The sequence below is a fragment of the Lithobates pipiens genome, unplaced genomic scaffold, assembly GCF_037356315.1.
Source record: "Lithobates pipiens isolate NorthernLeopardFrog02 unplaced genomic scaffold, aLitPip1_a1.2 Scaffold_13, whole genome shotgun sequence".
NCBI classification, from domain to species: Eukaryota; Metazoa; Chordata; class Amphibia; order Anura; family Ranidae; genus Lithobates; species Lithobates pipiens.
The window spans coordinates 46,848,125-46,862,786 of record NW_027507718.1 but is presented as its reverse complement, the minus strand read 5'-3'; the positions used below and the strand labels follow the sequence as shown (position 1 = coordinate 46,862,786).

The following is a 14,662-nucleotide window of genomic DNA, read 5'->3' as shown; positions in this document are numbered from 1 at the left end:
CGATCTTAACAAAGCATTTTCCCGATTCTATGCAGAGTTCTCTGCTCAAGCCAACAGCTGTCAAAAAACAAAACAAAAAAAACAGGCAGTCTGCCAAGTTTCACAACATTCTTCAGCCACTGAGCTAACTATAAACATTGTAACATTTTGTTCTTTAGATCAAAGGTCTGTAAATGAGGGATGTTTAACCACTTTCAGACTAAACCTTTTTCTGACACTTGTTGGCTTTAAGTTAAAATCACTATTTTTTGCTAGAAATTTACTTAGAACCCCCAAACACAGATATATATATATATATATATATATATATATATATATATATATATATATATATATATATATATATATATTTATATATTTATTTAGCAGAGACCCTAAAGAATAGAATGCTATTTTATGTCACACTGTTTTTGCGGTTCTTTGGGTCTTTCAGATGCAATTTTTTTGTAAAGAAAAAATACTCTTTAATGAATTAAAAAAATCTAAACAGTAAGGGCCAGATAGTATGGCTGAATTTGCATTGCATTCGGACTGAACTTGCACAGGATCCTTTTTTTGGTCTTCATCAGAATCGGATCACATGATTGTTCATTCGCACTGCGATATGCAAACTGATTTGGGGGTTTCAATTGACTCTCCCAGCAGTTTGCATAGGGCAGTGCCGCCAGGGGAGACATGTGATGCGGCAAACCGCAGCGGATTTGCAGGGTTCCCTTATTGCTGCAGTGTGAACCGAGCCTAAAGTTAGCGCAAGTTTTTTGTAGAATATGAAAGATGATTGTGAGACTCTTAGTCTAAGCAAAAAAATTGTGATTCTCATTTTTCACAAAATCGTGTGGCTCTACTATGTGGGCACGGCCAGTTAGGCTAACATAGAGGTGCTTTTACAGGCATAAAAAAAAAAATGTTGAATGCCTGTATAAGCAACGCTTTTTTTAAGCTTCATATGCATAAGGCCTAATAGAGGAGTTTTTTCATTTTTTTTTTTAGGCAAGACTCCCTAGATTGCTTCATGTTCTTTTCCATATTTTAATGTCATTGCTTAAGCCTCTGAATGATCTCGCTTTGTGAAATACCATGTAAGATTTTGTGCTATAAACAATAATAAAAATTATAATGATGATAGTAATTCGATAATAATCTGGCTTCTTATAACACATAGATCAGCTTTTTTTAAATACAGAGCATTGAGCAATGATAATGCACCTGTATATAAGTTTTGGCAGGCATTGATTTGGGAAAGGTAATCTCTAGAGAGCACCTGTCTCTTCCTACAACTAAAGCTGGACATAGAGATTCATAGATAGCGCTAAGTAGAACAAAGGTCGCTGACTCTCAAAGGATACACCAATCTTGATTGACACACCTGTTAAATTCTGCTCTACTCACTAACTTATCCAGATGTCTGTGAAATGACAGTTTTACTTTCTGCCTGCTTGGAGGTAATGACCTTTTGTAAAGCAAATGTATTTATTATCCTTTCTCCTTTCATTTTCATCTATTTTAGGAGTAATTATTGCGCATGCTTTAAAGCAGTACTAGAAAATGTAGCATGCCTATCAAAAGTTTTTACAAAGTTTGCAACTCAGAAAATCTGCATTCCGCTTAATACTGTACATATGAACACATGTTTTGTCTGTCCTAAAATAAGATGAGAATTTGAAATAAATTCCTTAATTATATATGCATTTATTCATGTTAAATGTAATAATTAATCTCATAATCACACAATTGTTAAGTGCACCGAAGCATACATTTACAATGCAAAATATAATTGCTAAAATGTGAGTATATAACCTACTGGGCTTATTTTGTAAGGCAAGGTGGAATTTGTAAACGGGAGTAAACTGCATCAACTAAGCAGAATTCCTCTATCATGATCTGTTTTAGCAATCAGGCGACAGTAAATGGCCACATTATTCACATCACTGCTCTTTTCTTTGTCTTACTGAGTAAGATGTGTCAGTAACGGTTTCCAGAACATAAAGTGACATAAAACATGTTTGAAGTACACAAAAAGTAAAAAAAATGCTTCACATTAAATGTATCAGAAGTTTACAATAAACTATGACAAGAATTGTAACCTGACTTTAATTCTTAACTAATTCAAAAACGGTATAGTAAGTATATACTGTACAGTATGTTAGAGAAAAATGTTATATCAGCAATGCAGAAAACTAAAATATCTGGCATGCAGAGAAGCTAGCAATTATTCAAAACTTAGGCAACAGCACAGACTAGTGGACAAAAAAAGATATATCACTCCTGCAGTATATGGACTTGAAAACATTTTAGTTAGCACTGAGGCTAGTGATACATGCATTCAGTTTATTTTCTTTTTTAAATCTGGCTTTTATGTTTTGATCTGGGGTCCCTTTTGTCTGCACAACAATGTATATGTTTCTGTTTTGTTTTTGTTTTGTTTCCAAGTTTAATAAAGCATTCAACAAAATACAGGGAAAGAGCTGGTAAAAATCATTTTTAATGGCATTTAATAAACATTAAATTTAAATGGAAATGGGAAACAAAAGGACAGGATACAATTATTAATAATAACAATAAAATTAAAACATATTAAAAAATTCTCATTAAAATAATAAAAAAATTACTTGCTATAAAGTCTTTAAAAAAACTGAATAAAAATTGTTTGTAATGAAGAAAAGGTATTATCTATTTAGACTTGTAATATTGAGTCAGAATACTGAACAACCATTTAGACTGAACAATTGATTGCAGCATTTAATGTATGGGCACTTTAAGTTCAATGTTACAGTAGCAATACGTTAAGCACAAATTGAAAATGTAACTACGATATTTGTGAATGCACAAATTAGATGTGAAAAATATATTTAAATAACACCATCACAAAACTCCTCGTATAAAAATGTTAAAACTGCTCTTTTCTGTACACATATCTGGACACTTGTTTGAAGCATTCTAAGATCTGCTGGTATCATGATGCAGTATTTAAGTTGTAAATAAAATACAATACAAATACAATTTGTAACAGTACAAATGATATATGGAATGCATTAATAAAAAATAAAAAAACACATTTTAGTTAAAAGAAAAAATAGAAATGTCACATTCAAAAGCCATATCCTTATGCCCCATGCACGCAATGAGATTATTGGACGAATGATCGTCCGTTTTTTATTGCATGCTAATCTCAGATCGAACCTGATGAGTTCACGAAAATTCCCGCATGACAGAAAAAAAATTCGGAAGTGATGTCCTGTGTTGTAATGCATTTTTATTGCATTTTCGAGCGATAGCTGTACTGATTAAATGAAAATCATACGATCTGGTATCATACAAAAAAAAATTCCGTAAATGTCCGATTATCGCACGATCGCTTCGAAAGTGGTATTTTCCATATGATTTTCCGATCGTGTGTACGGGGCATAAGTACTACTTACTTTTTGTAGCATTTTGAGAGATGTTCCCAATTTATTAGTCAGATGATATAGTTTACTGTAAACTAGATGTTTTATGAGCTAGCAGCTTTATGATTAGTTGCTGGTGAAATGCCTGAACTTTTTTTATTGTTAAATAAACAGTATATAGTAAAAATCAGCACATTAATTAGAATGAAGCATAAAGCATACATAACATTCTATATCGGAGAGGTACACAGACCTGGAGTTAAACAGAACAGATTTAGTTATCTTACCAGTTTTAGAAACATCACACCTGGGAAGTAACCACAGTAAGGCTTCATAAACGATACCCAGTGTGTCAAAAACAAAGATGTTGTTTTATTTGTTTGTGCCTAGCCTCTATATGCTACAGTATGGACTGTTTATTTCGTACAGTATGCATATGAAACTACAGAATATCCCTTTAACCACTTCAGCCCCAAAAGAATGTACCCCCTTCCTGACCAGAGCACTTTTTGCGATTCGGCATTGTGTCGATTTAACTGACGTATAGCGCAAGCTGACGTGGCAGCTCGCGCAGGGGAGCCAGCCTGCTGCAGTATAACTGCGGCAGTTGGTCGAGAAGCCGTTAATACTTGCAAATCTGCCACTTTACATTTTTCTAAAAATGGCCATTGCATACATCAAGATATTATGCCTATAAAGTCATATACAAATTGTGTTTTCTTTCCAACTAGTTTTTCATTTTTGCAACATTTTATTGCAAACTAGGAACATTTTCCAGGGATCTATAATAATGGGCACCTGAAACTGAGATATTACGTTTATGCAAATAAATTTGTGAAATAATCACTAAAAATATTTTATAAATGGTTCAAGGGTTGATACATTAAAAGCTTTAGTAAACTGTCTGTTAAAAAGAAAAATGGTCCCCCTGCAGGTTAATTTCATCATGTGCTAGCATCATCGCTGCACTGACCTGCACTAATAAACTGATGGGGCTGCACTGATAATCAGCGCACTGATTATCAGTGTAAACAATGTACTGTCACGCTTGCCAGTTATCGACACTCCTTTACTCACACAGAGGCAGCATGTGAGGAAAGGACTGCCGTTAACCAGCAGGTCAGTTTACATGTGACCATCTGATAACATGGTAAAGGGCCGCTGTAATTGTCCCTTGTCCACGATCTGTGATCAGTTTTGTCCAAAGGACACAGTGGTCACAGAGCATGCCCGATGCACGCCCCAAGAGGAGAAAGGGAGGTGCGGTTCTTGGAAGTTGTGATGGTTTCCATAATTGCAAGGAAGCAATATTTGCATTCACAAATCAGATGGCTGCAGCGTGGAAAGATCATTTTTAATAACATTACATTACAAAACAAAACAATTTATGTAGAAAACGTAGGTTTTGTCAAAAAAAATGTTGAGTGAAGGCACTACCAGCATAAAAATGGATGTTTTATTTTGAATCCTTAAAAAGCGAGGACACATGTTGCACGCATGTGTGTGTGCAACATGTGTCCTTGCTTTTTAAGGTTTTAAAATAAAACTTAAATTTTTATGCTGGTAATGCTACCACTCCCTTTTCTTTTGATTTCATCCACACTCTGGTTGCATGACAAGGCTGGCACCCGGCAATCTTTACAGCAGAGGAGATCCCATATTTCACCTGGAGAGGTGCAATCTTTGTTCTATACTTTATATAGGTTTTGTCAATTTTTTAATAAGATTTTAGTTTTTCTTTGAAGACATACCAGCAGCTTAAGCAAGGTTAGATACCTCTGAGTTGCACACTCAAAGTATATTTTTCTGAGCTACGTAATGCTTGCAGATAATTAGTAGGTACTCACATGGCCATATCACTTTTCTTACTAGGTTATATCATCTCCTTGTTACTGTTTAAATGCTTATGAAACACTGTGTGGCTCAGATGGAACATCAAATGCTTCTTTTTATCTGGCATTATCACTCAGACTTATCACTGAACTAAGCCAGGCAGCCAGCACTCAATCTGTGCTTAGTCTGTCAACAGAATAGCATATCAGTATCATATGTCAGAGCGATGTATCCAAATGGGTTTAAAATAACCCCAGGTGCCATAAATGTTTACATCACATCACAAGAAATCAATAAGAGATGTACTTTTTCCTGTGCAGAAGCTGTTTGTCTATAGATGCACAATTTTTGCTTTGAAGATTATCTATATTCAGGGATACACTTTGGTTAGCTATTTTTTTCGAATAAAATAAAATTCCTTATTCCTGTTATCCCCAAAATATGCAGGCATACGGGCTTAAATCACTATATCAAAAGTGTCATAAGCATACAGGCTGACCATATGCTGTACTTTCCATGTTTTTATTTCACCTGTCTTGTTGCCTCCACCCACTGCCCCCCCCCCCCCCATTTTTTTTATTTAAATAGATTTTTATAAAATTTATAAAAAAACTCAAATCCAGTGCAGGTCATGAAAGGCAGGATAATGAGAACAGACACTGAAATCAAGAGAGGAACAACAGATGTTGCCATTGCTAAGACATAGTAGACAAGAATTCTTAACAAGAACAATACATGCAATTTTTCTTGAATATAAAGAAAAGGCATCTTGGTTTAAACAGGACAAAATGTACACATATGTATAACGTGAATGTTTAAACCATTACATTAATCATGTTAATTAGACCTAGAAAATACTTGATTATACCAAAAGGATCATTGAGACCACTCCGCTCAAACTGAGTGGAGTTGGTCTTTGCTAGAGGTGAACATATTTTCATAAACGCTGTGCAGCTGCATCAGGGCTATAACCTCTAAACATGAAGGGCTTGTTTTAGAAAAACAGTTGCGTGTAAAGGTCTGAAAGTAGAATGTGAACAACTATACATCTGAGTGAGAGGGGGATGTTCTCGATCCCTAAATTCAAGATAGCAAGCTCTGTTGAGGCAAGTATCTGAATGTGAGTGACATCTTGGATAAATTTGAATACATCAGACCAGTAGTTAGATACTAATTTTCATGACCGCAATATATGTATACGTGTGCCATGGGACCCATGGTACCATCTGAAGGCAATCTTATATGCAAGTTCCCATAGGTTGGCTGATTTGGTAGCTCTATAGGGCACATTCAAGGCCTCTAGCCATTGATCATCTGTGAAGGCTGATCCTAGCTCATTGTCCTATTTAATCTGGGAAATAGTTTTAATGAATGATGTTTTATCTTTTAGGATTTGGTAAAAAAAAAAGGGAGCTCTCATCAGACCAGTATTTCCATACTTGTCTAGAGATGTTTTGGAATATTGTAGGTGAGTAAATTAGGTAGTGAGTGATTCTGATATATTGGACATGCTCAGATGAAGGTAGATTAAACTCCTTTTGGAGCACTGGGAATGGTTTAAGAATTACGGCTGAGTAGAGGTCTGAAATTAGGGTGATACCCCTGTTTGTCCAGGCTAAAATATTAATGTCAGGAGTTAGAAGAGAAATTATGTTTAATGGGATGGGTATTGGGATTAGGGAGTAGGGATGAGCCGAACACCCTCCTGTTCGGTTCACAGCAGAACGTGTGAACAGGCAAAAATTTCAGAAGAGCACACGAACACCATTAAAGTCTATGGGACACGAACATGAAAAATCAAAAGTGCTAATTTCAAAGGCTTATATGCAAGTTATTGTCAGAAAAAGTGTTTGGGGACCCGGGCCCCAGGGGACATGTATTAACATGTATCAATGTTTTTTTTTTTTTTAAACAGTCGTTTTTTTTGGGAGCAGTGATTTTTTTAATGCTTAAAGTGAAACAATAAAAAATAAATATTCCTTTAAATAGCAATAGCACATTTTTCCATGTTTAGAACAGTACCACAGCAAAATGGCATTTCTAAAGGAAAATTGTCATTTATTAGCACAATATGTTAAGGAATATTTCACTTTTATTGTTTCACTTTAACCACTTAAGGACGAGCCTCGTTTTGAAAATGTTGGTGTTTACATGTTTAAAACATTATTTTTTTTTGCTAGAAAATGACTTTACATTATAACAGTTTTTTTTTTTTCTAACACCCTAGAGAATAAAATTGAGGTCATTGCAATACTTTTTTTCACACTGTCTTTGTGCAGTGGTCTTACAAGAGCACTTTTTTTGGAAAAAATTAAATTTTTTGAATAAAAAAATAAGACAACAGTAAAATTAGCCCAATTTTTTTATATTGTGAAAGATAATGTTATGCTGAATAAATTGACTCTCAACATGTCACGCTTAAAAATTTCGCCCACTCGTGGAATGGCAACAAACTTTTCCCCTTAAAAATCTCCATAGGCGACGTTTAAAAAAAATCTACTGGTTGCATGTTTTGCATTACAGAGGAAGTCTAGAGCTAGAATTATTGCTCTTGCTCTACCTCACATGTGTGGCTTGAACATCATTTTCATATGCCAGCGCTACTCATGTATGTGTTCGCTTCTGCACGCGAGCTTGGCGGGAGAAGGCGCATTTAAAAAATGATTTTATTATTATTATTTATTTTACCTTTTATTTTTTATTTTTACACTGTTTAAAAAAAAACACTTTTATTCCTATTACAAGGAATGTAAACACCCCTTGTAATAGAAAAAAGCATGACAGGTCCTCTTAAATATGAGATCTTGGGACAAAAAGTCCTCAGATCTCATAAAATTTAATTTAAAAAATCATTAAAAAAATGTCCCTTTAAGAACTGTGGTCGGAAGTGATGTTTTGACGTCGCTTCCGCCCAGCAATTGTATGGAGACGGGTGGGGGTCATCTTCCCCTCTCTCATCTTCATACCAAGCAGGAAACAAGACGTGATCGCCTCTGCTGCTGCCGACGGAGGACTCCAGATCGCGGTGGGGGGCCGTCTCCCACCACTGATAAAAGTGATCTCACAGTGAATCCGCCACAGAGACTACTTTTATCTTGTAGCGGACCGCTCGCTGAAGAAGGAGATACCGGGGGTTATGGCAGCTAGCTGCTGCTATAACAACGATATCCTCCTTCAAACAGCCACCGTAAAACTGCGGAGGGCGATCCGTAAGTGGTTAAGCATGAAAAAAACACTGTTCCCGAAAAAATGTCTGTTTTAAAAAAAAATGCATTGATGCATTACATGTTCCCTGGAGCAGGACCCAGGTCCCCAAACACTTTTTATGACAATAACTTGCATATAAGCCTTTAAAATTAGCACTTTTTCATGTTAGTGTCCCATAGACTTGAACGGTGTTCTGTCGGCTTTCAAATGTGCTGTGAACACCGCATATTGTTTGCTGTTCGGCGAACACACAATGTTTTGTTTGAGTCGAACTAACATTGGGTTCATCCCTATTAGGGAGGTTTGATGAAGATTTTTGAGGGCCCAGTGGTGGAATGCCAACCTACAGGCTAATATGGTAGGGGACAGGAGCGTATCTATGTTGCATTTGTGGAGATTACTGAAAGGCCAACTATGGAGGTTCAGGAACTTTATGGATTTTATGTCTTTCCTCAGGCTCTGTAAATGGGGTGCAAACCATAATTTTAATTGTGCTAATAGCATGGCCAGGTAGTAGTCCCTGAGGTCCTGAAGACCCATGCCTCCTGCTAATTTGTGTTTGATAAACTTGATATGGGAAAAGCTCACTTTTTCCTTTGCCAAATAAAGTAGCCTAATCATTTTTGTCATTTCCGAAAATAGGAAGTGGGTATTGGGTATAGGGATAGGTAGAGATCAGAAGAGATATAATAGCTGCAGGAGCTTATGCATCTTAAAGGATGTGAGTCTCCCCATTTATGAAAGTGTAACTTTATAGAGGTTTGTTAATTCAGATTGTAGGGTCGTTAGGTAGGGAATGTTTTCCTTGAATAAAGAGTTGTATTCCCAATTATTTTATAGATTTTAGAGATATGAGAAATGGTCGGAAAGAGTATTTGGGTAGAAAGGGGGATATTGACACCTAGAATATAAGTTTTAGAGTCATTGACCTTATAGTAGGAAATGGAGCTAAATTCCTTCAAAGTTAAATACACATTTTCTAGAGAGTAATGTGAGTCTGACAGCATGAGAAGCATGTCATTTGCAAATAAATTAATTGTATGTTCCTTATTTCCATCCCTGAAAGGCCTGGATGAGAGTGAATCTTATATGGTAATGGTTACATATGGAGAATAAAAATAATTGGAGATAAAGGACATCACTGACTGGTACGGTTTGATATAGTGAAGGTATTGGATATCATTGCCGACCAAAAAAACTTGGGCTTAAAATTGGAGTAGAGGCCCATTATCCCAGATAGGATAGGACCTTGAAATCCAAATTTCTGTAGGGTCAGTTTTAGATATGACCAGTGGATTCTGTCAAATGCCTTCTATGCATCCATAGCTAGAAGCAGAGAAGGCATTTCCTGTCAAAGTGAAGGCCTGTAGCATCTGCTGTTTGTCTCCCTTTTGTGAACCCAGTTTGATATGGAAGAATTAAATATGGAAGGATATCAATAATCCTGTTCACTATCACCTTTGCAAAGAGTTTGAGATCGTGATTCAAAAGCGATATAGGGCAGAAATTATGAGGGGAGGAGGGATCTTTGCCAGTTTTTTTTTTGTGTAATTATTAAAGCCTTTAACATATCATCAGGGAAAGAGGAAGAGAGTGCAGCTGCATTGAACACTGAAGTACAGTAAGAGGGTCAACTAAAAAAGATGAAAACTATATGTAGTATTCAACAACAAAACCATCAGGTCCAGGAGTTTTGTTATTAGGAAGAATTTTGATAGCCTTGGCTATTTCCTGAGATGTGAATGGGGAGATTATGGTTTTTGAGCTGGGAGGAGGTCAGAGTAGGTTGCTTAATCGATTGCAGGAAAGATGCTATGTTGGAGGGAGTGGGTTTTTAGTGTCAGGATCCTTATTCATATTATATATAAGCGCGCTATATCCTGGGGGTTCATCAGTTTTTCTTTAGTAATGGAGTGGTAAAGGAAGGGGATAGATTATTTCATGCGTGACCCTTTAATTTTATTGGATAATAGTTTCCCCGTTTTATTGCCATTGGCACAAAGAGTTGATTTAAACCAGAAATGCAATATGGGTTTTCTGCGCTGTGTGTTTAACTAATGTCTAAAGTCAAGGCAGCTAACACATAAGTATATACAACTTATAGCATAAATAATAAAAGGAGGTTAGTTTTTAATTTAAACATAAAAACATGTAAATAGGTATTGTTTCTAGACTAAAGAAACAGTGTTTAGTAATTGTGTGCAAACAGCAGGGAAATAGCGTCCAAACAAATGAACCACCACCAATGGAAAGATGGCAAACTCACCAATATAGTAGCTGCCATTATAGCAGCACAAAATCCTCAAACACATATGGAGGTCCCTCTGGATATGACACAGTGGATCGTGCCAATAATTCATATCGGGATCCCACTGGGAATATGTAAGATCACCCAGAGCCCAGAAGTGTTCTCATAGCATAGTAAGGTTTATTGCATATGTAAAATACACAGCAAGTGCAAAATAAAACAACAACAAATCACATAGGTTGCTGCTGGGGACCCAGAATCACTCAGCCGTGAGACGTCAGTGCAAAATGCCACGTCTTGACACTCTTCATCCAAAAGGACATTGTCAAGGGGCCCCTTTGCCATGACTTGTATCCAGATTTATAAGTATTAGTATCCTCAATCTGCAGATTGAGCCACATTTTAGCTTTATCGGGGCTGCCTGCCAATGTAGTGCCTAGAGATGAGAAGGGAGAGGAGCAGGTGCTGCAACCACTGTGCCATCTTGGATTTTTCCACCAGCTGGCTGAACCAAAAAAGCCATTTTTTTGGGAGTGCCTGTCCCCCTTTCTCTTTAGGGACATACTGCCACACTAGAGCAGGGTATGGGGGATTTACAGGCAAAATTTCACCTGAAAGCAAGGTTCCAAAGTGCAGAAAATCATTGCTGAATCCCAAGCTGGAGACAGATCTCAGAGAAGAGCGTCCATTTAGCACAGACGCCGGCCACACCCCCTCCCCATTTTTTATGGCCAGTGTAAGGCACACATGCTAAGCAGAAATTCATTAGGATCCAGATCTTGATTGTACATACAAATATTTAAATAATACCCCATGAATAGAGCAAATATATGGACATCAGAAAATTCAACTGAATCTGTTTTCACCAATGGATTGAATTGGAGGTAATTAGAATAAACACCAACAATATCTGGTAAAAGTGCAGCACTAATGAAAACAGTCACTAAATATTAAGAGATCATAGAAGTGATAAAAAAATACATATGCATATTATAACTCTTATGTTAATATAAATGTAAAAATGAACATACACAGTGAGGTAATGTCCACCAGCGTAATGAGTGAAAAATGAAAATCGGGGCACCCATGTGGCATACCTCAAAGCTGGACTGTTTTTATCTGTTCAGGCACACAGGCCCCACCCCTGCTTCCTGCTCACAGGTTGCCATTGACAGCAGTAGGAGCCAATGGATCTTGCTGCTCTCAAACAAGCCTGTGAGAAGGGAGAAGAGCTGTGCACAGTGCTGGATCTCCAGATTAGGCTGGGGTGATTATTTAGGGGGGGGGGGGGGGCTCGGGGCTGTGCTACTATTAAAAGGTTTTTATTTTACCTTAAAGTGGTTGTAAATCCTTAAAAAAAAACTGCAAGACAAAGACATAATGAGCTAGTATGCATAGCATGTCCCGAACTACCAAATGCCAAGCTTAAGTCAGTATTTAAATAGTTGAGATATCCAGGCTCTGGGGTCCCATAGAACTGAGAATAGCATTAGCACGGGGGGATTGTGTTATCACTCTGTTGTTGCTTCATAGTGTTTTGCAGCAGTACATTCAAATTTAAAAATGTACTAGTGTTAAAAACATTTTTAACCACTTCAATACCAGGCACTTCCTGCCCAAGTCAATTTTCAGCTTTTAGCACAGTCACATTTTAAATGATAATTGTGCGGTCATGCTACACTGTACCCACACAAAAATTTTATAATTTTGTTCCCACAAATAGAACTTTTTTTTGGTGGTATTTGATCACCTCTGGGATTTTTATTTTCTGCTAAACCGATAAAAAAGACCGATAATGTTGTCTTTGTTACAAAACGTTGTAAATAAGTACGTTTTATCATTCACTGATGGGCACTGATGAGGCAGTACTGACAAGCACTGATTAGGGGGCACTGATGAGGTGGTGCCAATGAGGTGGCACTGATGGGCACTGATGATGGGCACTAATATGCGGCATTGATGGGCACTGATAGGTGGTACTGACATGCAGAACTGGTGGGCATTGATAGGCAGCACTGATGGGCATGCATAGGTGGCACTGATGGGCACTGAAATGTGGCACTGATGGACACTGATAGATGGCACTGATGAGCATCACTGATTGGCAGGCACTGGTAGACATTAGTGATGGGCACTGATTGGCATCAATTGTGGGCACTGATTGGCATCCCTGGTGGCCATGGGTGGCATACCTGGTGGTCACAAGTGGTGGGCATCATTGGTGGTCCTGGGGGCATCCCTTTTAGTCCTGGGCGTGCATCCGCAGACCCTCCCTGTCAGAGGAGCAGCCGATCAGCTCTCCTCTACTTGCATCTGACAGACACGAGTGAGGAAAAGCCGATACATGGCTTTTCCTGTTTACACCATGATCAGATGTGATTGGACACAGCTGATAACGTCTGACAGAGACTCTTTACCTAGATCAGAGTTGTGGTGTGTCAGACTAACAAGCCACACCACTGATCGCCACACTGCGTGTGCTGGCTCGTTATCCTGATCACGTCATATCACGTCCGATCAGGATAACTAAACCACTTTGCCGATGTAATTTTGCTATATGGTGGGTGGCAAGTGGTTAAATAACATTTATGTAGTGATTTCACCATTGTCTAAAGCGGTTTTATTAACCATAATTTTTTACTAACAAAAATATGATTACATCAGCCAAAAAAAATATTTCATTGTATGTAGGCAACTGTAAAATGTAACCACAATGAGTTTACCTCCCCATCATGGCCCATACACATGATCCAAAAATCGTATGAAAAATTCCACTTTCGAATCGATCGTATGATAATCTGACCCCTAGTAAACAGATTTGGATAGCAGATCACAACAGTTCATCTGATATTATCCAACAGGCATGACAATGTCCTAGTAGAATACCAGATTGTACAATTTTCATTCAATTAGTACAATTGTCATCTGAAAATACAATACAATACAAGTACAAGTACACTACAACACATTACATCACTTTCAAATTTTTATTCTGTCGTCTGAGAATTTTCATTTTTATTCAATTACTACTGAACTTGCGGCTAGCAATCAAAAAAGTCAGACGATCAGTTGTCCAAATTTCAAATCGTATGTACGGGGCATTAGCTAAAACTCACAAATAAACAAGTAAATGTCTACAATCTTGTTAAATTAGTTGGTTTCTCAGTGGAAAAGTAACCCTAACCAGAAAAAAATCTGTTAAACAGAAAATTTGCTACATTATTTTCTTTAATTAGCTTCAAGAAAGCAGTGACAGTATAGTGAAATAACTGAAGTCAGTGCTTCATTTACACCCAAGAGGCATACCAGAGGCAATGTGATGCTGTCTCTTAATATATTTTACTTTTTCTATGTATTGTCATGTGTTTTTGGATTTTAACTGCTTTTATTTTCAGTAATCATTTGTTCTAGTCAATACAATATATCCTTTAGTTACCTCTGCATTTGCAACCATTTCAAACGTGGAAAAAGTTATCGTAGGCTATCGATTATAATCAATTTATTATTGCTAGCATGTCATAAGTATTTATGTAGCTATGTATGGAAGTAATTATATTTTGTCTTATTTTATATGTTTCCAGGAAATCTTCAGAGTGGCAATCAATATTTAACCTCCCAGACTTTGGCATCATCTCTTGGTAAGTTTTTTTAATATTTCCTCTTATTCACAGTAGTAAATTTATTAGAGTCGATTTAGAAGCTGTTCATTTTGCAATGTAAAAAAACAGGTAACAGATAAACAGAATGGACTTGCCATCCCTTTGAATATACAATCATGTAGAAGGGTGAAAAAAAATATTTTTGCTTGTATGTAATTAATTGATTGAAGTATAAATACCTACACCTTATTAACTAAGCTATACAAACACTAAACATCCTTTGCAAAATGAAAAATTTCTAATTCTTGATTTATTAAAGGAGTAGAGACTGTTCACTTAGGAAATTGAATGTTCACTTTTCCAAACCAATGTTTATTGAGCTTAGTGAA

At 36.8% G+C, this 14,662-nt stretch overlaps 1 protein-coding gene across 23 annotated transcripts in view; it reads left to right on the top strand.

Annotated features, from left to right (window-relative positions):
* Positions 1–14,662, top strand: part of PTPRD (protein tyrosine phosphatase receptor type D) — a 2,297,910-nt gene that overhangs the window by 723,045 nt on the left and 1,560,203 nt on the right. For all 23 annotated transcript variants that reach the window (XM_077475060.1, XM_077475071.1, XM_077475065.1 and 20 more), the window contains exon 4: positions 14,256–14,312. The gene's annotated coding sequence lies outside the window, so the exon portion shown is untranslated. The remainder of the gene's footprint in view (positions 1–14,255; positions 14,313–14,662) is intronic.